Source organism: Patella vulgata, chromosome 5 (assembly GCF_932274485.2).
Source record: "Patella vulgata chromosome 5, xgPatVulg1.2, whole genome shotgun sequence".
Taxonomy (NCBI): domain Eukaryota; kingdom Metazoa; phylum Mollusca; class Gastropoda; family Patellidae; genus Patella; species Patella vulgata.
The window spans coordinates 4570597-4594143 of NC_065883.2; the positions used below are offsets into that span (position 1 = coordinate 4570597).

General features: G+C 37.9%; 1 long non-coding RNA gene across 1 annotated transcript; it reads left to right on the top strand.

The window, feature by feature from the left end:
* Positions 1 to 1143: 1143 nt before the first annotated feature.
* LOC130012964 (uncharacterized) lies at positions 1144 to 23444 on the top strand. Its single transcript, XR_008788203.1, has 7 exons — positions 1144 to 1243; positions 16545 to 16751; positions 17230 to 17394; positions 17563 to 17649; positions 21604 to 21702; positions 22078 to 22174; positions 22690 to 23444. It is a non-coding gene; the product is annotated as an uncharacterized LOC130012964 (long non-coding RNA).
* Positions 23445 to 23547: the final 103 nt, after the last annotated feature.

Below are 23547 nucleotides of genomic sequence, written 5' to 3' on the forward strand. Positions count from 1 at the left end.
CATTGTGTATAGCCGCGTTGTGTTCCAATTCTGGAGTTCCCATCCCCGGTGTGAATATCATTGTCTTATTATATTAATCAAAACCATTGTTCAGATAGGCTGCAGTAATCGCCATGCATTATGTGAGAAATGTGGTCAAATTCTTTCTTGTGTTGTCCTTCAAGTATTAATGTATTCTAACGGGCTGGAAAACACGAGATAGTTTGTCTGGTTAAAACTAGAAGCACGACTTATAAAATCTTACACCAGCCTACAAATGATCTATAAATTTTGTCTTTCATTTCAGTCGTGATGAAAACAAAATGTTCAAAGAAACGGCGTATTCCTACCCACTTCCGCTCCCTGAGAATCCGCGCCTACGTAGTAGATTAGTTTTCCCCTTTTGCCCATTGTACAATGAAGAAAGAATCAGTACGATCGATAATCTACCCTATCATTTCCACAATATTCTGTGAATGATGATAAGAACTAGGCCTTTTTTAAAAGTATTCATTCGAATATAAGTGCTACAAAACGATTTACATTTCCTAGTTAAGTTGATTAAACTTCCACCTAATAAATAAAATGAAATGAAATGGGGTTTAACGTCCTACTGTTCTGCTCCGAACTGGGCTAATGAAGACGGGCATACACCATACAGTATGCTATGAGAGAAATTTCGCCCGGACAGCGGCTTACTCTTATATCGAATTCCAACTGTCAAGGGATCTTTTACTTGCAAGTCTATGAGTACACGGGACCTTGGTTTTTCGTCCCATCCGAACCACTAAATAGCTACCCTTGTCAGGCCCTCCGTCCTGCAGCACGCCGGAAAATCTGGATGAACTTTCTCGGCCAACGGAGGGATCGAACACCAGACCTCCAGGCTAGCGAGCCAGCGTCTTACCCACCGTGAAGAAGCCCTTTATCTTTACTGCGACGTGTACAAAAAAACCCAATATATTTGTCTTCTCTTATCCTATGTTAAAGAAAAGTAAGACGTTAAGCCCTATTTCATTTTAATCTACAATATATTTCCCCATAATATTTTCTGTTACCAGATTTGAACAAATCGTGACACATTGTTGACGAATCTTTAACAGAAAGCAGACAAGCATAACACATTAGTAAACAGGGTTTAAGATTGACGGCGTTGTTTGCATAGCTATAAATACCCGTAATAAAGATATTATGTTACATATGTTAAAAATGGCGACTGCCGAATGGTTTATCCTTATGACGGTTACTGTAATAACCATATCGGGTAAGTTGAAATATGTTTAAATATGTTGTAAGAATTTTTTTTATCGAAATCGTTTTTCAAGATTGATAATTCTGTCTATAAACTGATATGTAATATGTGACTACTTACTGGACCGATTTTAGGTTATTCATAAGGAAACAAAGGGCTAATCTCAAAAGGTAAACCCGTTACGTAATAGACTCTCCTCTGGCTGATAATCGTTGCGACCAATATAGTAGACCGCCATATTTTTCAAATGATTGAAGTAGCATCATTATCGTGAAATTAACGTTTACTGGTTCGCATCCATTGCAATTATCTACAAAGCTGAAAAATGTGTATTAACAGGTGGATAAGCGTAGGGGGGGGGGGGGGGGTATTATTTTCCCTATTTAGTTTAGTTTTCATGGTCATGTGACCAATCATGTTATGATAACATGTCAGAAAACACTGACTACCATTGTTTCATATTGATTTTTAATTAATAATTCTCAGAAACTAATCCAGATGATTGATCATTTATATTTAAGAATGCGTTTGCGAGAGAACCGTGCAGGGACAGGCACATGGTGGGTGACCGATTTTGACCATTTTTTTTTATGTATGATGGGTAACCCCTCCAAACCCCACTGCCACAATTTTAGATCAATCGAGCCATTTTGAGAGCGTAGAAAAAAATTGAAATTTTAAGACAGAAAATAGCCAAAAAATCATCATTTTCAGTAGATTAATGAAACTTTATAGCGTAGCAGAAATGGTTAGTAAGTATACATTCTGAAAGTTTGATGGATTTTCATGGAGCGGTTTGTGGTATAGGGACTTATTGCTGCAAGGTACCAAAATAGCTCAATTTAGGTATGTCATTTTATTCTATCTATATCTCACCCACTGCGGGTTTAAGTATTTTTTTGGAAAGCTGACTGAAAAGACAATGATCTATAGTATTAAGATCAAGAAAGAAATTGGGTGGCAATCGACCCGTTTAGTAGTAAATAATTTCCATTTTTGTACAAAAATAACGATTTTTAACAAAAATGACGAAAAATAAACCGCTTTATTTACACACTCAAAAGTGTAACATGGCACTTGAAACCAAATTAACGTGGTTTCCAGTTCCGTTAAGAGCAAGCCATAATAAAAATAGAAATAAACAAATAAATATAAACGCAGATTATATACTTTCATCAAAAAATTCAAGTTTAAAAAATGTTCCATTATCAAAACTAAAAATGTTAATACTTATTACTATCTATATGTTGATACTTATTACTATCTATCTATCTAGCGCTATATATCTATTTACCTATCTATCCAATAAGTATCTGATCACGAAAACGGAGCCCACAATTACACCGTTAAAATTTTCAAACAATGAAGTTTGAAAAGCTTAATTTACTGTAAATGCCAAAAGAGCTGTTCTTGGTAAATACAATTAATCGGTGACATCTCACTGTGCCCCCTGCTATTGTTCTCATGGGGGGATTAATCAAGCAAGGGGATTATCGAATACAATGGTGTTAAAAGAATAGTCTGTTTTTTTCAACTACTAGGTTTAAACTAATTAACAACTTTATTCACAATAAATTTCATAAAAGTAACAACAAATACATGTATCAAACATAAATCATAACCCTCCAAAATAGATATGGCGTCAGTATATTCAATTGCACTTTTTTACTCCATATAACAGTTTGATTTTTAGATCATTAATAGATTCTTCTACTCTTTTATATTTTCGTCTTTTAGGGGGCAATCGTCCCCCGTTATCCAATTGAACTATTGTATTTTCAGTAAAAGTCTGCTGGTGCTATTGGGTTTCGTATTTTTTACTCTGTACTTATACCCCAAATTAACTAAATTTTGACCTCCTTGAGAATTAGGAATAAACCCTATGCGAACTTGAGCCATTTTAAAAGATATAATGTAATTGGGGGTGACAACTATCCTTATATAATGATAGTGAGTTTCTAATCATATATTTGATTGATTTATGAGTACTGTCTGAATGAAAGGTAGGTGAATAATATTTAAGATACTCGTTAACCGATGACACGTGAACTTAACTTATATATTTTAATCATTAAAATAATTAAATTTTAACTAGGTGAACAGTACTAATAAGGATACAGTCTATAATCCTTTGTTTACTTAATTTTCACACCACTACCCTATAACACCAGTTGATTGGGGGGCACAGTGAGATTAAACCAATTAATCTCTCTAGACTATGTGTCAACATTTTATTAATTCGGCAATATAACCTCATGATCTAGTAGAAGGATGACGAATTTTTGAACAGCAAATCGTAAAAACTAAATAGTGTAGTAGTCATATATATATATCTGTCTATACTTGACAAACGAATCAAGCGATATTTGAAAAAGACAAAAAACAAATTGTATATGACCGTAAGGTCACTATTTTAGCACACTCCCCGCAGTGTTTCGTTTGATTAAACCTAATCCCACTCAACACTGCCGTAATGAAAGCAAATTTCTGTTCCAAATTATGATTGGTCAATAGTCCGATTAACAACCAATACCTAAATGTGTAACAATAATATTCTGGTTTAAACAGAGTTTCAAATATGTTATTAGTTAACATAACGTTACGTCATGATTCACCCAATTAACCAGTGCATAGCAGAATATTGCAGAAAAACTAATTGCGTGACAAACGAGGCTATCAGCATGGCTACAATGTAAACAATACTGTTTGGAGACGAACAATACTTTCACCGTTTTTAATACCTTAAATCACTGTCCAAAGTTTTAGGGAAGACGCCAGTTTAAACGAAAGTGCAAATCTAACTTTGGCCTGACGAATAATAATAATATTATTAATATGTATATTTATATAGCGCACGTACTCCATGTACAGAAGAATGTCCACTGCGCAAACAATTAAATTAATTTAATTAATCTTGATAAGTCTTGATGTAAAACAAGAAAGGGTTTGAGATGATTTTTTGAAATCTGGAAGATTATTACGCAGTTTAGGCGCATTCACTGAGCACGACCCGTATCCAAATGATATTAATTTCCACCTGATGAATGTGTGTTCGGCCGGAGGTTACTCGAGGGAATTTGTATGTGCATAAAGTTAGATAAGTATATTTGAGCTAAGCCATTAACACACTGATACGTCAAAGACAGACTTTTGAAGATGATTGGCAGCCAATAGATTGATTTCAGAACAGGAGTAATATGAGAGTGGTTTGGTGATCTGGTAAAAATTCGAGCTGCAGTTTATTCTACAAGTTGATGTTTTTTTTAATATTGGCACTAGATGTTCCTACTAACAAGCTGTTACAGTAGTCAATCCTTGAGAATACCAAAGAACATATAAGTGTAGCCGCTGCTTCCTGGCTAATAAAGTGTTTATATGGCCAATTTTCACTAATGTAACTGTCCATGCTCAAATTGGACCCCAAGATGACACCTAACCTCTTCACAGTGTCTCATGGTACAAATATTACATCTCGTACAACCACGTCATTTGAACTTGTATTTTTCAGATGTGTATTTTGACCACATAAAATACATTCTTATTTACTTAATTCAATTAAATTTAATTTCAACATATTTCTTGTCATTCTATCTTTAATGTCATGTGTACACAATTTGATGTCAGAATAATTAGGGAATGAAACAGTTTTTGAAAGGGAATAACTTGCGATCAGCTGTGTATCATCTGCATAAGAATGTCGTCCTAGAAACCACGCTTATCGATTAGTTGTCCCAATTTCTTAGTATACATAACATAAAGGACAGGTCCAAGGATTGATCCTTGTCGAACTCCCGAATCATCTGTACCAGCCCTACACAGGGTTGCTGGTAGGCGGTTGCATGGGGCATTATCAGGCCTAATAATCCAGGCAATGGATGATTTTATTGGAAAAATGATGTCAAAAATGAAGTCATTTTCTTCAAGTTCGACCATCAAATTTAATATGAAAGAAATCCGTGCCAGTCATTTTGTCAAAACCAAATATTAGTATTAGTAGTCATCAACTTCCATTATAAATATAATTGTCCTCAGCCCCGCAGTGGGTGAGATATAGCATCATGAAATTTATATGTTTTAGCATATAGCAAAAACTACGTCTCAAAATAAATTCCTCATAGCCTGAAATGGATGTCGGAAAAATTTAATAGTCATATATATTTAAAGTAGTAGACATGATCATTCATAAAAAAATAATTTAAAAAAATAAAAAATCAATAGACAATTTATGGGAAATATTTGAATTTAAGGAATTTTTTCATAAAAAATGACCGGTTTTTTAACACTAAAATGGCCATAGCTGGTTCTCCGTAACTACAAGGTTGGCGACCCTCATATTTCATGTGGGGTATACGAGGTACCCAATGACAAAATCTGCAAAGTTTGGTCAAAATCGCCCGACACCGCTTGTGCCGTTTTTTTTTAAATTTTGCATGATTCTCTCGCGAACTCATTCTTAAATATATAGGTCAACTTGTGCTCATATGAACTGTGCATGAGCTCATATGAACTGTGCATGATCTATTTTTCAATGCACTTGTTCCACTGTTTCTTCAGCCTTTTTGACCGGCCATACCCTGTGTGTGCTAAGAAAATAAACCTGAAAATAAGACAACTTGTCTGCGATATCACCTTCGCCGGAAGCAGACATTGAGCACCCATCATCACGGATGTTTGGAATTGTAACTGGAAGACGCCCTTTGGGCTTTGGCGACGTCAGGTGGTCGCACTCAGGGTGATTCGTTCCACTGATGTGGTGTTAATGATATGTGCAGTGACTAACCAATTACTCGCCTGCCCTGTATTATTAAGTCGAGAAAAGCATCATCTGTATATTTGATGGTCACTTCACAAGGGTGGTCATCTCATGGTTGGTAGTGTTGTAAATTCAACACAACACTTTTTGACTGGAATTACTATACGAAGGAGCATTGTCACCTCATATGTGCGTCATGTCATTTTGAATTTGTTTTGGCGTCAAAAATTTCAAATGCGGGTACTTTGTCACAACCCTACATTCGGTTTCTCCACTTTGAGAGCTAACGAAAGGGTCATGTTGTTTGACGCTGAGATACATTTCTAGCCAAATGGACAGATTAGTTGTGTTTTGGACACCACTTGTTTTTCACGGCTATTGAGCCGGGCATTAAACCTTGTGAATTCAGACATTTTCTAAGATTTGCACAAAAAAACTGCCAGTGAAAAAAGGAAATTTCAGTCAAATTACTTTATTCTGAGCGAAGTTAAGAATGATTGTATAGCGCAATCTCGGTTTTGGTTGCGATTGTTACGGTTATCCAATTTTAAATTAAGTTATTAAATAGTGCCCGTGTTTCAATCCATTACAAATCACGACCGTCCGAGGTACTAGACTGTTGATTATTAACTTGGCATGTGAATAAATGTCTAATAAGTAATTAATAGAACAGTTGAGTCCAAAATAAAGACCTGCAATAGGCAGAATTAGCTTTTACGTAATGCATCTTCTAATAGGACAAAACAACAGTATAACACACAAGAGTTGCCTTCAACTAAAGGTAGTTGTACATCCAAATAGACCGTATAGATGAGTATTTTTATAATATCATACATATATTATAATATTTCGGTTCCGTATAACTTGGACTGTTAATGGGCCTTAAATAACCATTCGTTAATCGAGAATGCCAATCAGTGTTCCTTAATGCTATGAACAGACGAGCGTATTTTTCCGCCCGATCGCGGCGATTGAAATTCGCCAGCGATTTTTTTACGGCCGATAACGAACGGGCACACGTAGCGATCGTCTCAAGAGCGTACGCCACTCTGTGAGTAATTATGTCGATCACATGACTTGTCGATCAAGTGACTTGTACAAAATGGCAGCCATTTTGAGATCATGTGATATCAAGGATCTCAATGATTGGCTTATAAAAATGAATCGCCTGACAATATACGCTGGACACGGGCACACGAGCGAATTTAATCGCCGGCGAAAAATATTCGGCCGAAAATATCTAACATGCTAGATACGAGCGATTGATCGGGCGAATGGTTCGCCGAGCAGAATCGTCGTCGCCCTGAAGGGGCACACGGGCGTATTTTTCGAGCGATTTTAAAAATCGCCGCGATCGGGCGAAAAAATACGCTCGTCTGTCCTCCACTTAAATAAAGGATTATTCTTTTTCTGGTATTGTGGGACAATTGTCTGGCAAATCACTTAATATACAGGTCACAATTCTATGGAATACAATTACTGCTCGGCATCCCATCAAGAAAGTAAGATTATTACGAACATGTACATATTTTCTTTCTGTTCTTCGTATCTGATCAATGAGTTTGACTGCCACATCTCCATACTGATGTCTGATAAACTGTTTCAATGGCATTTAGTAATTGAACTAGAGTTTACAGGTCACAATTCTATGGAATACAATTACTGCTTATTACTGAGCGACGTTTCGACCAGGCTTCTCTAGTCATTATCAAGCTATGATAAAAAAAATGAAAATATGACAGGACAATATATACATGTACACAACAATACTTGGTTTATGCTAACAAACCAGAGATCTCCCTTACTATATCGGCATCCCTGCATCGCATCAAGGAAGTAAGATTATTACATACATGTACATATTTTCCTTCTGTTCTTCGTATCTGATGCCGTACATGTAATAGAAGGCTTGATCTCGCCTTCACTACGTACATCTTATCAAGCCCTTCACGTAATACCCCGCATATTTTAGCACTAATTTTGATTGGGTATAAGCCCAGCTTGTGATCCTATCAGATTCCTTCGTTAAAAATATCGTTACGATTATCAAGGCTCGCGCTTCTAGCTAAAATGTCTACATGTGACAATCGAGTTGCAAAGTTCAAGGTTCGATCAATGTCAAGGTTGGTGGAAATCGTGGTTGATCAACAAAGGCTGTAAACTTGTCTATTTCTTTTTCTATGGAGGCCGCCATATTTGTTTACCGTATGTTATGTGCCACGACTTCTGATTGGACAATGCTAATTAGTCAGTGTAAACACAACGAGCGCAAAAATTCGGGAATTGTTGAGTACTGAAGCAACGGCTAGATGTTGTAAAACTCGCGGTCGTTGCTTCAGGAACATGGGAAAATGGTTAAAAGTGATCAACATATATGGTATTGTTTATTTATCAGATTATGGTATCTGTAATTGCATTGAAGTCATTAACAGGTCATGGTATGATGCAATGACCCCTAGTACATTCCTTTTGAAGTCCTACCGAGCGTTGCACACAGATCATGTGCAGCCCGTAAATGATATATTGAATTAATTACATGTTTAATTAGATAATAGCCATTTCGTGCCTTAATAGAAGTTTATACAGAGTTGAAACGTCAATATCACATATTATCAAAAATCAGCTGAGGTCATGCAGTTCTAAGCACCTAAATGACCGTATAATTTGATGAAAGTTATAGAGTACTTTGTTACACAAAGCCCAATATTTCAATTTGTAAAGCGGGATAACCATTTTTTTTTCTCATTTGGGATGCCAAATATAAATGGTGAAAATGGGTATATTTTGTACATTTTCAGTGTGCATTGAATATTCAGACTTAATATTTGGAAAAGTATATATCCCTTCGACTCCGAATCTTTTGTAAATTGATAAAAGATAAACTGACAATATCGGAGGTTGTGTATGCAATAGTCACTTTGCCAGTAACTGTGGACATCCTGGAAGAAAAGTGAATAGTTTATTTGTTCCATATTTTGCCCCCCCGTGGAACGAACTGTGTGATACTAAATTCATAATCTACACCAAAAGTTGTCTTAGATTACAAAGTTAGAGAGTTCTACTCCTATTAGAGAGAGAGGGAGAGAGAGAGGTTGGGTTTAACATCCACTGGACACAGACTAGGTCATTTCAGGACTAACATGGTTTAACTTTATTTCAATAATTCGCTTGCGCGTAGGGGTCTTTAGCTGTGGGAGGAAATCGGAGGACCCGGAGAAAACCCACGAGGTTGGACAGGCGACCCTACTCCTTGTCACGTACAACCGCGGAATCAAAACCTCGCCAGTTGTCTAAATGACAGGCCTTATGATACAGCGCGCACGTGCTTAGAAATGTGAGTTTAAAGCACCCGAAACCTGACAAAAATGACTGAGTTTATGATCCGTTTCAGTACCTTAAGTACAAATGGGCATATCTCAGCGAATGTTCGGCCTAGAGAGGTATAGTTTTGGATTTGTTAGCTTAAGTCCATGTGCTATAACATATATTTTTTATAATATTTTTTTTTGGGGGGGGGGGGGTATGTTCCCAACTTTCCGAAATGTGGTCCACTTGACATGATGTAATAAAGCTTTACACCAAGTTCCATCACTCTAACTTAATTAGAACAATAGTCATCGTGTCCCAATTCATCAACCAATCAAATGGCCTAACTCTGCTTACCCTAAGCAGAAAATACCCATCTTCGAACTCCGTCAAGGCATTGACCTAATCAATACCTACACCAAGTTTGAACAATCTAGCTCGATTAGAGATAGAGTTATTGTGTCCCAGAAAGTGTGGCAGACAGACAGACGGACGAACCCATTTTAAGTCCCCTGATGTCTTCGAAAAGAGGTGACAATAAGGCATTACCCATTTTCCGTGGGCTAATTGAATTTTACAGAGATATTACATTGTTTAAAACTATGAGATATTACAGTTCTATTTTTACCTATATACTTACAAACATGTTAAGTATATTTATATTTAATAACAAGCATTTCCGTATAGACGTCTTACTAACATGGGTTCCTACAGTACACAGATTCAATAAAAGATTAGTAATAAAAATATAAGGTTCTAGGGATCTATTAATTCTTTAAAAAGTTATTGCCATTTATTTCTATATTGTTTCGGAGATAGTTTTATCTCCAATTAAGCATGTTCTATTAAGAAGCGTTCATATTTATTTATATATACTATTCAAAAAAAGTAGGGGATATTTGATTTTGGGGGCATAATACTAAAATATGCAAATGACTACGAAAAAAGTCACTATAGAACCTAACAGAAGAAACATTTCCAGTTACATGTGACGCCCAAACGCACCAATAGCTACCGCATGGAATGCAGGTGATGCTTGGGATCATCATTGGGGTCCAACCCAAGATTTGCACGACTCTGACTTTGAATGTTACAGTCATTGTGGCATTGAATTCCAGGGTGGAAACATCAGTTTAATTGTTTTAGTGACCAGAAAACAAATTTTGATATGCGTCGGCTTACCCAAAATGAAAGGTTAGGTGCCCTTGGCATGCTACAGATCGGCACAACACAGGCGGTTGTGGCGCGGACGATGAATGTTTCTCAGTCTGTCATAAGCAGGCTATGGTCCAGATACCGTGATACACAATCTGTACAGGACAGACCACGCTCAGGTCGACTAAGGGCGACAACTCAAGCCCAGGATCGATTTATCCGTACCTTGGCCTTGAGAAATCGTGTCATCACAGCAAATCAGATCAGCGCTCGTCTTCAAACAGACACTGGTGTGAGAGTGAGTGGCCAGACGATTCGGAATCGACTGCATAGGGGTCACCTTCGCGCCCGACGTCCTCGCGTGATCCCTTGTTTGAGAGATCATCACATTCAGGCAAGACGTCGTTGGTGTAGGGATCGTCAACACTGGGATAATCGACGCTGGAGCAATGTGATGTTTTCAGATGAGTCAAGGTTCACTGTTGATTTTTTGGACAGACGTAGGAGGGTGTGGCGTCGTCGAAACGAGCGCTTCCAAGACGTTAACGTCATCAGACATGATCGATTTGGGGGTGGTTCTGTTATGGTGTGGGGAGGCATCACTGTTGCTGGAAGAACGGCTTTACATGTTGTTGCAGGGCGTGTTACAGGCCAGTACTACCGGGACAACATCTTGGCAGTCCATGTTGTGCCGTTCGCACGACGTCATGGCCGCCGTTTCATCTTCCAGGATGACAACGCAAGATGTCACAGGGCCAGGATCGTTACAGGTTACCTCCAACAACAGAACATCACCACATTACCTTGGCCAGCACTGAGTCCCGACCTCTCCCCCATCGAGCATGTCTGGGACATGCTTGGACAGAGGTTACGTCAACGTCAACAACGTCCTGCCAATGTCCAAGAACTTGCTGCTGCGTTGCAACAGGAATGGGACAATCTGGACCAAAATGACCTTAGACGTCTCATTAGGAGTATGCCACGTCGGATCAATGCTTGTTTGGCAAACAGAGGAGGATTTACCCGTTACTGACTTGGTTGTGATGCTGTGGTAACTTTGCTGTTTGACCCCGGGTATCATTTTACCCTTATAATGGTCAGTCTGTGCCTTACTTAGTCTAACGATCATTTGGAATAAATCGATGAATGTGAACTTCATTTCATTTTGTCATTTGTTTCTTCGTCAGTTTCATTAGGTGACTTTAATAACACTTAAAAATCAAATATCCCCTACTTTTTTTGAATAGTATATTTAGTTTTTCGTTTCGTAAGTTAGCTCGACAGAAGCATGTTCTATTAAGAAGCGTTCATATTTATTTATATTTAGTTTTTCGTTTCGTAAGTTAGCTCGACAGAACTTAAGATAATTACATGTTTTTTTATTTATCTTTATATCACGGAGATCTAAAACAGTATTAAAATAATTCCATATGATTTGTGAGAATGAACATTACAGGAGCGTATAGGGGTTATTCAAAATTTTGTAGACCTCGAGATCTCAATTGACCTAATAAATTTCCCGAGAATCTCCCATCCTGTGTTTACGATCTCGAGAATTCGAGTTAATGTTCTCGGAATCTTGCTATACTGAGTAAATTTTCTCGAGATCTCGAGTATTTTTATGCGTGCACGTAAATCTTAACGTATTCTCGGCTCTTTACGACCTGACGTTTCGGAGTTTATCCCCCCCTTTCCCGAAAACCTTAATGGCATGATAGAGCCAGCAGTTTTTAACGGATTTGTTTCAAATTTGGTATGAAGCATTGGGGTGATGAGAGGACGGCCCCTATCGGGTTTCAGTGCATCTTATCATTCTGGAGTTACCCTCTCCCCCAATCTGCACACACACACAACTTTTCAAAACACCTTGTTAACGCGCGTTAGATAGTGGCTATGGTTTTAACTGATTTTGTTTTCAAATGTAGTGTGAAGCACTGGGCCCTCCGCAAACTTCTGTTCCAGAGTTACCCTCTTTGTCCATATTTTGTCAAATATTGGACGATATGAGGACCTGTTCGTTAGTATACTCTCTCCCCACCTCTCTTTTTAAATTTTGTGTGAAGCATTGGGGTTATCAACTCAATTCAGTGCCCAGTGATCTTCCGTTCCGGAGTTACTCTCCATTCTTTGAAAACCTTCTTAACGCGATAGACACTTACATTTTTAACGGATTTTCGATATGCAGTGCTCCGCGACAAGGATGACCCTGTTGATATTCAGCAATGTAAGGGTTTTTTTTGTCACAGAGATATAACAAATTTATTTTCGGCGTTCCGTGGGATAGAATCTACATTATTGAAAGGATTGTTGTCACTAGAGAATGAACCTTATTGATTTGCAGCGCCGCTCCCCGACTCTTTGTTATGGCGTTATTCCTATTTTCCCGTAAACCTTGTAGTGCCCAGAGCTTCGTTGTAATATCTGCCGCGAAGCATGTGTCTAGCTCTATTCTAAAAGAAATATGGTCTGAAAACCATGCAGAAAATGACAATTTCAATAATTACGTCGCCCACGGATTAAATTTAAAAAGTCTAGCAAGCACGTCTGTAATTTTGATTTTCAAATTTGGTGTGTAGCATTTGGGCCATAAGACGATAAACCCTGTCGATGTTAATCATATTTAGAATTTAGGGACCACAAGAGAATGGATGAACCCTATCGATTGTCCGTTTATTAGTTAGCATAAACAGGTCACAATGGAATACAACTACTGCTTATTAATGAGCAACGTTTCGACTAGGCTTCTCTAGTCATTATCAAGCAATGATAAAATATGAAAATACAACAAGACAATATATACATACATGTACACAACATACTTGGGTAATGCAATCTGGTTAAAACACACATCCTATTTTGTTTCGTTTTTATAGTTCAAAATTTCGTTTTACTTGTCTTGGATCTGGAAGAGTTGTTATTTAACGGCGAGCTTTAGGCATGTTTTGCACGGAACTGTGGGTAATCCACTAGTAACACCAATGCTGATTGGTTAATCAAATGTCTGACATCATAGGGTCATAAGTCGATCTTTTGACCCCTGACGTGACCTATCGCTATAACTTGTCAGATCTTCATGTAGTGTGGGCCATCGAAAGTATAAAAAACGAAACGAAATATAGATCTGTATTTTAATCAGATTGTTGGTTAATGCTGACCAACCAAAGATACCTTTTGATTACATGTACCCAAAGAATGCCTTAGTTAAAGATTATAAAAGTTGAACTGGGGACTCGATAATTAGACCCTTCATTGTTCGAAAAATTGCTTTTTTAGCGCGTCTCTACCCATCTTTTGCAACACGTGGGCGTATCTTGCCTGGTAGCTACTGGTTTAGGTATTTGTTTTTTTTTAAAATTTGGCGTAAATTATAAGACCAATGGATGTCTCACAACGTGGAGACACTATCATAAGGTTTCGAGAAAACTGTAGATCTGGGGACTGTATCATATATTAAAGTAAGATCTCACGACAACTACCAGGTGATCGTGGGATTTTCAGAAAGTATCACGGGATCACCTGATCTCGAGACCTTCTACAAAATTTTGCATGACCTCTAAACGCTTCCATAGGAACGTAACTCGTTTTTATATTATACTCGTAGATGATAAACTAATTTTTAATAACTTCCTAATATAATCCTATAGGTATATTTGTATACAAAGCATCTTAGTTGTGTACTAAGACCTAAAGTATGTATTAGTTTAGATATATTTCCTAGGCTTAGATCGCTTATAGACCGCATAAAGTCACCAGACGAAATGTTCTGTACTTGCAGCCAGTGGTTACTTTATGCACTTCACGGCAAGTTCACACCTCTCGCGTGACGTCATGCGAGTTAGCAGCGAACTGGAAGCGCAAGGATCTCATCGGTTTTAAACCACGACAATTCCATTGAATAATGTAATTTAACATAGTCAGAGAATTTTATTTTTTGACGGCTTACTATGTGGGTCCGTATGGACATCCACTACGGTAATATCGTCCATCAGATCATCCCCATTCTATTATAGAGAGGGGCGGGGTCTTTTGAACCCTTTTGCCCTCCCTCTCGAAACTTTACTAATTTTTCTTTCTTTGATGAAGTATTACCCTTTGACTGCGATCCTGGTCCAGTAGAAGTGGAATCAAGGATGGCAGCTTCAAGGGTGGGCGAGGGAGATGACCCCTTGCCGTTCTGGGAGGAAGTGTTAGGAATGATCCCAACAACTTCAGACTGAGGCAAGAAAGATGAACCCTCGCCAGTCAAAGAACTAATAGTTTCGATCGACCTCTCATTTGTTTAAAAGGAGCTCGATACCCCTTTATCATGATCTAATGATATGAAAGACACTTTCCCTTTATTTGGCCAGAGATGGTAGGTACCTTTTCTGCGCCTGCAAAAGATTTCTCTTACGATGGAACGGGAAAGAGCGCAGTTAAGTCCACTTACTTTCGGGCATCATAAAATAGTATTTTCCGCTCAGACATTACATGTTTAATTCTTTTTTTTTCTTTTTGCCATATCGGACATTCGCGAGATTAAACAAATTGATACAAAACAAATCCGCCGGACAGGTAGCGTTCGCATAGCCATCATGACCACAGCGAGCGCAGGTGTCCTTACCTCGACGGGCGGCTTTGCTATGTCCAAATTTCTGAAAATTGTAACATCGAAGTGGTTACTGATGTAAGAATCAAAAGGTATGTTAAGATCAGGGAAACCCCCATCAACCCAAAATCCGGTTAAAAAGATCCAATAATATTAAGAGTGTTGGAAAAGGTAAATGTTTTAGAATTTGGTAGTGTATTTTATCTGGACCAGCTGCAGTGTCCCGGGGCTCTGCAAGAGAAAAATTTTCATTGTAACATTCATAATTGCGGGACTTGCCTTAAGTTGGGCAACTTCCACTTCTGGTGTCCTTCTACCGGAGATGGACCATTATCTATCAAGATAGGAAAATGGTCTCTGCCACACAGATCTACATTTACTGTCCATGAGAAATCCTGAAACCGGAGAGCAAATGGTAAGGTCGAGGGAAGAAAAAGAAGCTGTGGCAGGATCTAGATAAGTAGGCGAGTCGTCATTTAATAAACACAAAAAGTCCGCTATTTGATTACCCCTATCGTTATCATCGGGACTACCCCAGAGTGAATGATGGCAATTGAAATCTCCCATAATTATAAACGGGAGAGGAAGTTGTGCAAAAAGGTACTCAAGAACTCTGGGATTAAGATGTAAACTTGGTGGAAGACATACAGAGCAGAGTGTTATAGGAATATGCTACGTCACCCTAACTACAACTGCCTGTAAAGCCGAGTTGAGAGTGACTCGACTCTGAGGGGTATCTCCATTAAGAATAATAGAAACACCCCCATCAGCTCTGCCATAATTACTTGAGTATTGATAACTAACAAACTGTCCAAAAGACAAAGTGTCAGAGTTCCTCAAAAGAGTTTCCTGTAAACAAATAGCTAAAGGATATAACTTTTTGAACAGGGATACTGATTACCAGAAACATTATATCATTAAAAAAATCTCTACACTAAACTTAATCTGTTGTGCGGGGAATCTTAAATTTATATCATGCTCTCCTGCCCCGCCGGTATCATTTTCCTGATCCAGTATCAACACAGATCTACCAGCCTGTCCAGCTTTAGTTACTCTTTCAAGGGAGTGCTCCTATTCGGTTATATTTTATAGCTTTAAAGCCTTGACGCACAAACAATTTTTAAATACTCATTTTCCTTATAAACATACAGACAAAAGTATCCCAACACCTGTATTTGATTACAGCTCTGGGTTTAGATGAGATGTTGTATCTAGTATACGTTATGAAATGAAATGAACGGAATTGTAAGGTTTCTTATTGACCTATATCAGCCATATGGTTTCACTTCTTTTCCCTCCCTATTTTTGAACTCGACAGAATCAAAGTAAACTATCTATTAAAACTTCAGTTTTAGACCTCCTTTTGCAGGCACTGTGTTTCCTTAAGGCAGTTATACCTCACTTCAAGCATTGCACACATTGTATACTTGATTCAACCAGAAAATAGCAACCCCCTACTTCCACAGGTTGTTCTACGAATCAAAATTAATTGACCGGTTTCGTAATTTCAGGTGATCCAGACCCGTGTTTAACATCATTTATATGGACTGATGGAGATGATAGAAGTATTAATTGTAATGTAAATTATGATAAATGTGACAGATATATGGAACCAGGATGGTATCGTGTTCAATCAGAATCTGGTCAAAATCTCACCATGCCCACTTCTCCTGTACCAGTAAATAGTTGTGGTACCAAGTATCCTATATGGTTAAATGGTAAGATCATTATACATATATAAGGGGCGATAATCACAAATTTCTAAAATCATCATTCCAAAATCATTTATCTATATTAATATTTGTGACTGTCGTTTGTTTGTCTGTCTGTCTGTCTGTTCGGGGTTGGCGGCTACACTAGGTCTGCCCCGAGTCTGAAATTTGGGGTATAGGGGTAGCTCGGCCCGGGGAGTAACATAGGCCAGGTGGCGTTAGTCTACCACTTCCGGTATCGGAGTTATGACAACCGAGCGAAGCCGGGCATTCTGTTAGTTGGAGATAAAATCACTTTCTTCATAGAAAATTACTGTACTATAGAAAGATTTCAGATCTACATAGAATTGCTTTTAGTTGCGAATTTGAGGTCATTAGATAAATATTTACAATACCAAGGTTGTATTGTAATATTTGTCAATGTGTAAAGCAAACCATCCATGTCTGCCAGATTCTAGTTTGTTATATATCTTTATATTTATAGGAGATCATCCAAGTTTATCAGATGGTATTGTTAGCCGCATTGCATGTGTAACTTATTACTCCTCGACCTGCTACGCCTCCTTCCAAATAAGGATCAAGAATTGTCAAGATTTTATGGCTTACTACCTGGTAAAAGCTAAAGGATGCAACGAGCGATATTGTTTTGGTACGGTGATGATTATTATATATTCTCTGAGATTTGTTTAGGAAACGGCGCTTTATATGGTTAATAGATTAATTAAATCACTAGGGACATCTAATTCACCAATGTCCATTCTACCTAACTGAACGTAATCCATAACAATTGTCTAAAAACTTATAATTGTTTTACAAGGTGATACTGAAGGCTGTCAACAGCCAACAACCCAGGTACCAACTTCACTTTCTACAGAAGCCCAAGTTACAGACACGGGAGTTACAGGTAAATGGTGTTCATTGTATCTTCTAGAAATAAGGGCGCAAGATAACATCAAAGAGTTGGTCCCCTTTTAGTAACACTCGCATACATCTTTTCCTTAAATCGTCTCTTAATTCAGAATATACGGGAAATAGGTGGATCGTTATGGAATGGACAACAGATTTTAACAGGTGTTCGTCTAGAATGTAATGCGGTCTATGCGCTATATTTTAATGTGATCGGGAGTTTTGATACCTCATTTAGTATCTGGCTTATAGGATGTCTGATCCCGTTGTTTTCCAGAATTTTTCCTGGGTGTTTCTCAACGTGGCGGGAACTAGTTACGATTCCATGTGCGACAATTCACTGTTAATCTTTATCGATTTATAAAAGTTAAAAAATTCTATTTCAAATTATAACTATGTGGTGTATGTCTTGATTAGGATTGAAACATGCTGAATGTTTTCACTAAAATATTCCATTGTTGGAATTGTTTTATCAATACAGAAATCACTAACAATTAAATGAACTAGTGTCTTTGAAAGGCATTTAGTGAAAGCGATATATACTCTTTAAAAAAGTAGGGGATATTGAAATGCAAATACCTATGCAGGTTGTGATATGATAAATAGTCATGGACACTTGACATGTTTTGAGAGTATGTTCACAGATGAAGAACTTATCGCCCCAACAGAACCACCGAGCTGCATGTGCGACATGCAATAGCGCCATACACGTGGGAGGGGTTCGTTGTCAAATTTGACACTTCAAGGAAGGGTTGATGAAAACTGCCGCTTGCTGATTTATCCTATCCATGTTTGCTTTCCTATCGGTTCTTGCATAAGATTTATTGTTTAGCGGATCTTTGCTTTAGTGTGTTACGTTTAATTTGATCGGGAGACGTGTTCGTCAACGTCAACCCTGCAAGAATTGGCCGTGACACTGCAAGAGGAGTGGGTCAGATTGCCCCAAATCGTGATTGAACGGTTGATTAGGAGCATGCCACGACGAATTTCTGAATGTCTGAGGATTGGTGGAGCACGTATTACTCATTATTAAGACAAAAATCAAAACGTCCATTTTCACTTTGAACAGCGTATCTCCTTGCGAGTGAAATGGGGTCGTCAGATAAGCCGCCCACATGAACTGTTTATGTTGATGTGTAGGCAATTGGCCTGTTATTAACATACACTGGTTACCTCTAACAAAAACAGCAGTGCATTTCCGCAGTTTTGCATTGTTTCTGAATATCCCCTACTTTTTTGACGTCAATATAATAAACAGATAGTTTTATGGATAACATTACAGTTAATAAACCTAGCGATCCTATTGTGGGAAGACATGTCGACAATCCCTGTAAAGTTACAAAATGTTTGAGATGTAGCGAGAATGGCCCCAAATAACCACAAGTATTAAGTAAATTTAGCGCGGTGGTAAATTGGACGGCGCTACTGTAATTACCCAAGGGTCTTTAATTGTTTGCAAATTCCATCCAAAATTACGTTGCTGTCTGGCATCTTACTTGACATATTCATTACAGAATATCAAGTGTTGCTGGATCATCATTGGACGCAAATTTATACGGTAGAGCAAGGACATTTAATACTAACCAACTGAAGAAAAATTATATTGCAAACTATATGGTGCCAATTAGGGGGTGTGATTTATCCATCCAAAATTCCATTACTATTTGGCAATATATATGTCACCAAGCCCACATCCACGTGTTTAAACCTATTTTAAGATGCTAAATGGTGCTAATTAGTCATTAAGTAGTTATAAAACTGGATCAAGATAGATGTTCCTATACAATAGTCGGTCATTCCTCGATGGAAGTCGGTAGACACCATCATGCATCTTATCTCAAAGCCCTAGATTGTTCAGAGGAATCATGCTGGTAGAGTATCGTCAGTTCCCAGAGAAGAACGACGTTAACAGAACTGTCAGTGGTTTTATCACTATGCGATTAAAGATGGGTTCCCAGAAAAGTATTTATCGGGTGGTTATTTCCAATAAAAGTATGGCAATTTTGGTATATATGGAAAGTAGAGATATCCAATCTTACTAGAAAAATACTGGATTCCCCGAAAAACACTCATGGAGCGTATACAGACAAAAATGTAAGGGTTTCCCTAATCAACAGCCCGACGATTAGGAACTTCTGCACGCGTGATGTCAAAGGTCACTAGTGAGCATTGAGCGCTTGATGTACAAGTTGATAAACTTTATGAAGAGTTAGACGTACAATACTTTCTGAGATAAAAATGACGGAAAAAGACGCGGGTAGTGGATAATCCGAGAATTTAATTAGGATTCGATATTTGTAATAAATAGTAAGCGATTAAAGACAACATCGTCTTAGGTATACAATGAATTCTCCTCTGACTCCAAACACGTGACGTAAACATGACCTGGTTTGATCGAATTTTAATAACAGGCAATGTCTTCGCAATTACAATGTTTGAGAAGGATTTGAAGCATAATTATGACAAATTAATTAGTTTGAATATGTTTTTGGTCCATGTATACCATTAAATCACCCAGTTTGTACGAGGGAGTCCATCTTTAAAAGAATTCATTACAGGTTCAGTTTACTTAACATATTGTCTATAATAGCACTCACTACTATAGACTGACGACCTATAATAACACTCACTGACACAAAGTGATCACAGGTGAATATTACGTAAATAGTCCAACACATGACGACTGTTGAACTTACGGACAATGTTTAGTACGCGCTCCGGACAGGTTGTTCTCCAGCCAATATCTGTTCAATAGTTACTTCTTGTAGTGCTTGATGTTTCTTCAGGGTCTCCAGAAACTTCCATATATTAACATGGCAACCGCCAACGGAAGCCTGAAATCCTCTGTGCCACCCTTCTATATTGTTGTTGGTTCTTGGAATCTGGGCCACAGACTATAAAAAAAATAAATAATAAACTCTAGAAACGAACGACAAATAAAATGGTCGACAGTTGTCCTGCCGGCAGTTGTCCTCGACGGCAATTGGCCAACCGGAGTTGTCCTAGACCCAACAAGTAAATAATAACACCTTACTAATCAAATACCACCAAATATCATCAAATAATAAGATAATATCGTCAGTCAGTATCATTTCTGCAACCAATTATCGACAATTTGGAGAAAATTATTTACGCCATGTCCTGTCGTTTTATTTATGCCGATCAATAAGTTTATAAAGTTTCATAACTGAAAGTCCAAAGATTTCAATTTGAATAAACAATAGCCAAGGAATCTGTGAAAAACGTTTCTGTGTTTTTACGTTAAGAAATTGACATGATTAAAACAACCACAATAACGTTATAGACCCAGATATGAATTGAAATTAATATGTTTATGTATTTTCCTTATATGGAATATAAGGAAACTGTTTGTGCTGGTGGGGGGGGGGGGTGGATGGCCGAATGGTTAGCACGTGCGTGCTGTATCATAAAGCCTGTCATTGAGTCAACTGGCGTGGTTTCGAATCCCCGGTTGTACGTGACAAGGAGTAGGGTCGCCTGTCCAATCTCGTGGGTTTTCTCCGGGTCCTCCGATTTCCTCCCACTGCTAAAGACCCCTACGCGCAAGCGAATTATTGAAATAAAATTAAAACCATATGTTAGTCCCGAAATGACCTAGTTTGTGTCGAGTGGACGTTAAACCCCATTTTTCTCTCTCTCTCTGTTAGGGCTGGGGTGGATAGCGAATGCGCGAGTATGGTTGGCTCGTAGATGCCTAAAGAAGTTAGTGTTCTCACGCAGTTTGGGGTCCGCTTTTAGTCGGAATGTACGTCGTTGTTGATGGATTGATAAGCAAAGCAGGTTTTGTACTTCGAATATATTATAGAAAGCGCCATTATGTTCAGTTTTTCAAATGTTTCGCAAGGAACCAGAATCCGGGGCACCTGGGCCCCTAATATGTCCCTGTCTTAGGGACATTAAGATATATATCAGTAGTGCATTACTTTTGTAGGAGACACATATGGATGCAGGACAACAACGCCAATGCCAACAACAACAACAAATATTGGTCCTTTCTTTATATCACCTACGAATTGGAGTTCAGACATAGGTAAGTGCTTCTTGCAACTACAGTGTAGAATAAATATATACTTTGGATACAAGATGGTTTAACGTCAAATCGACACTGACTTTATCATTTCGGGACTAACATGGTGCGATTTTATTTCAGTATTTCTCTTGCGCTTAGGGGTCTTTAGCTGTGAGGGAAAACCGATGGATCATACTTCTTGTCACGTACAAGCTGGGTTAAGGGGGGTATCGAACCCATGCCGCTTGACAGAGCTTATGATCATTAATCTATTCACGTACAAGTGGGGTATCGAACCCATGCCGCTTGACAGAGCTTATGATTATTAATCTATTCGCCCCCAACCCCCGCTCGCTTGATGGACAGATGGTCACAACGATATGTTTACTATTTCAGTTAGACCAGACACTGTGCTGTATATTGCAATAGCAGTTGTGGTTGTGTTCCTAATTGGCCTGGTACTGGTGATGCTGCTATACACCAAACTGTACAAGTATGTACTATGTATCTTGTCTTTCATATTCATTATAATTTTCGCTCTGGCCAGTTTGTCGACGGATCTAAGGGTGTTTATAAAAATTAAATTTGGTCTGTAAAATGGAGGTAGTCGTCAGCGGAGCGGATAAATATTCAAGATTATCAATTAAATAATGCTAAACACAGGACCAGATATTGTTCAGGGGCGGATCCAGGAATGTATCTTTGAATGTCTATCCCATCCCACCATCTGACGACGAAGGATAAAGCACACGACCGTGACACTTTTCGCATAAAAAATGTTGCTTTTCAATTTTATGTAGCTCCCCTAGAAAAAAAGTAGAAAAACAACACATAAAAATACAAGAATATATTTTTTGTATTAAATTATTATAATTTTATTATTACCAAATTTATATAGTCCTCATTTCACATACGTGTTTAAGGATGCATTACAATGTTACAATTAAAAGATTACAAATAAAATATATAAAAAAACTCTCACAGTTTATATTATTTTTCTACTTTCAGATCTCGAAATATGGTAAATGATCAAAAACAACTGTATAAAATATAATTCCTGTAAACAGTTGGAAGTTTCAACCTAGTTTTGTTTTATCCCAAAGGGTTTTCGAACTCATTCCGTTTCCATCACATTTTCTGAACGAAATTGCATATTCAACTAATCTTTACCCCAACAGATGAGTAGGCGAAGGCATTTACCTCGCATTTAACTCCTTCCATGGAAGTAAAATTACCATATAGTTGACAAAGCTCACGGTATTTTGTACTCGGATGTGTAGAATTTGTTTTAATGATTCAACCTTGACAGTAAAGGATAGTTTATATACATATATTTTACACTCCAGAAAAATTAAAACATCTGGAGATAGCCCTTTAATAAAATAATTATGGGTCCACAGAAGTGGCACATCCAAAGTTTTAAAACAGACCAACTGCAAATACAAAAATAAAGTACAATTATTTTTGTCTGAGTATAACTCGTGTAACGTGTGGGTTGGTGGCCACGACACTTACGAATTATTGTCACCCGCTCCAGTTTGTGTAGCATTAAATATTGGGGAGGGATAATAAAATCTATTTATATAGGCATATATCCAACAAAAATCACAGTGTTCTGGGAATCTATTAACACGTTTAACACCATCGGCTAACTACTCATGAACTTCTTCAACGTAAATGTATTGTGAATATCAAACAAATTGGGTAAATATGCTGGCGGGGTTTAGCGTTCTTTTTCATCTGCACCGACATACGGCATGCAGTGTGCTAATAGGGTAATTTTGCCCAGGCAGCAGCAATAAGACCTACTCTTATATTGAATACCAATCGTCAAGGGTTTTTTTTACGTCCACGGATTATCCGAAC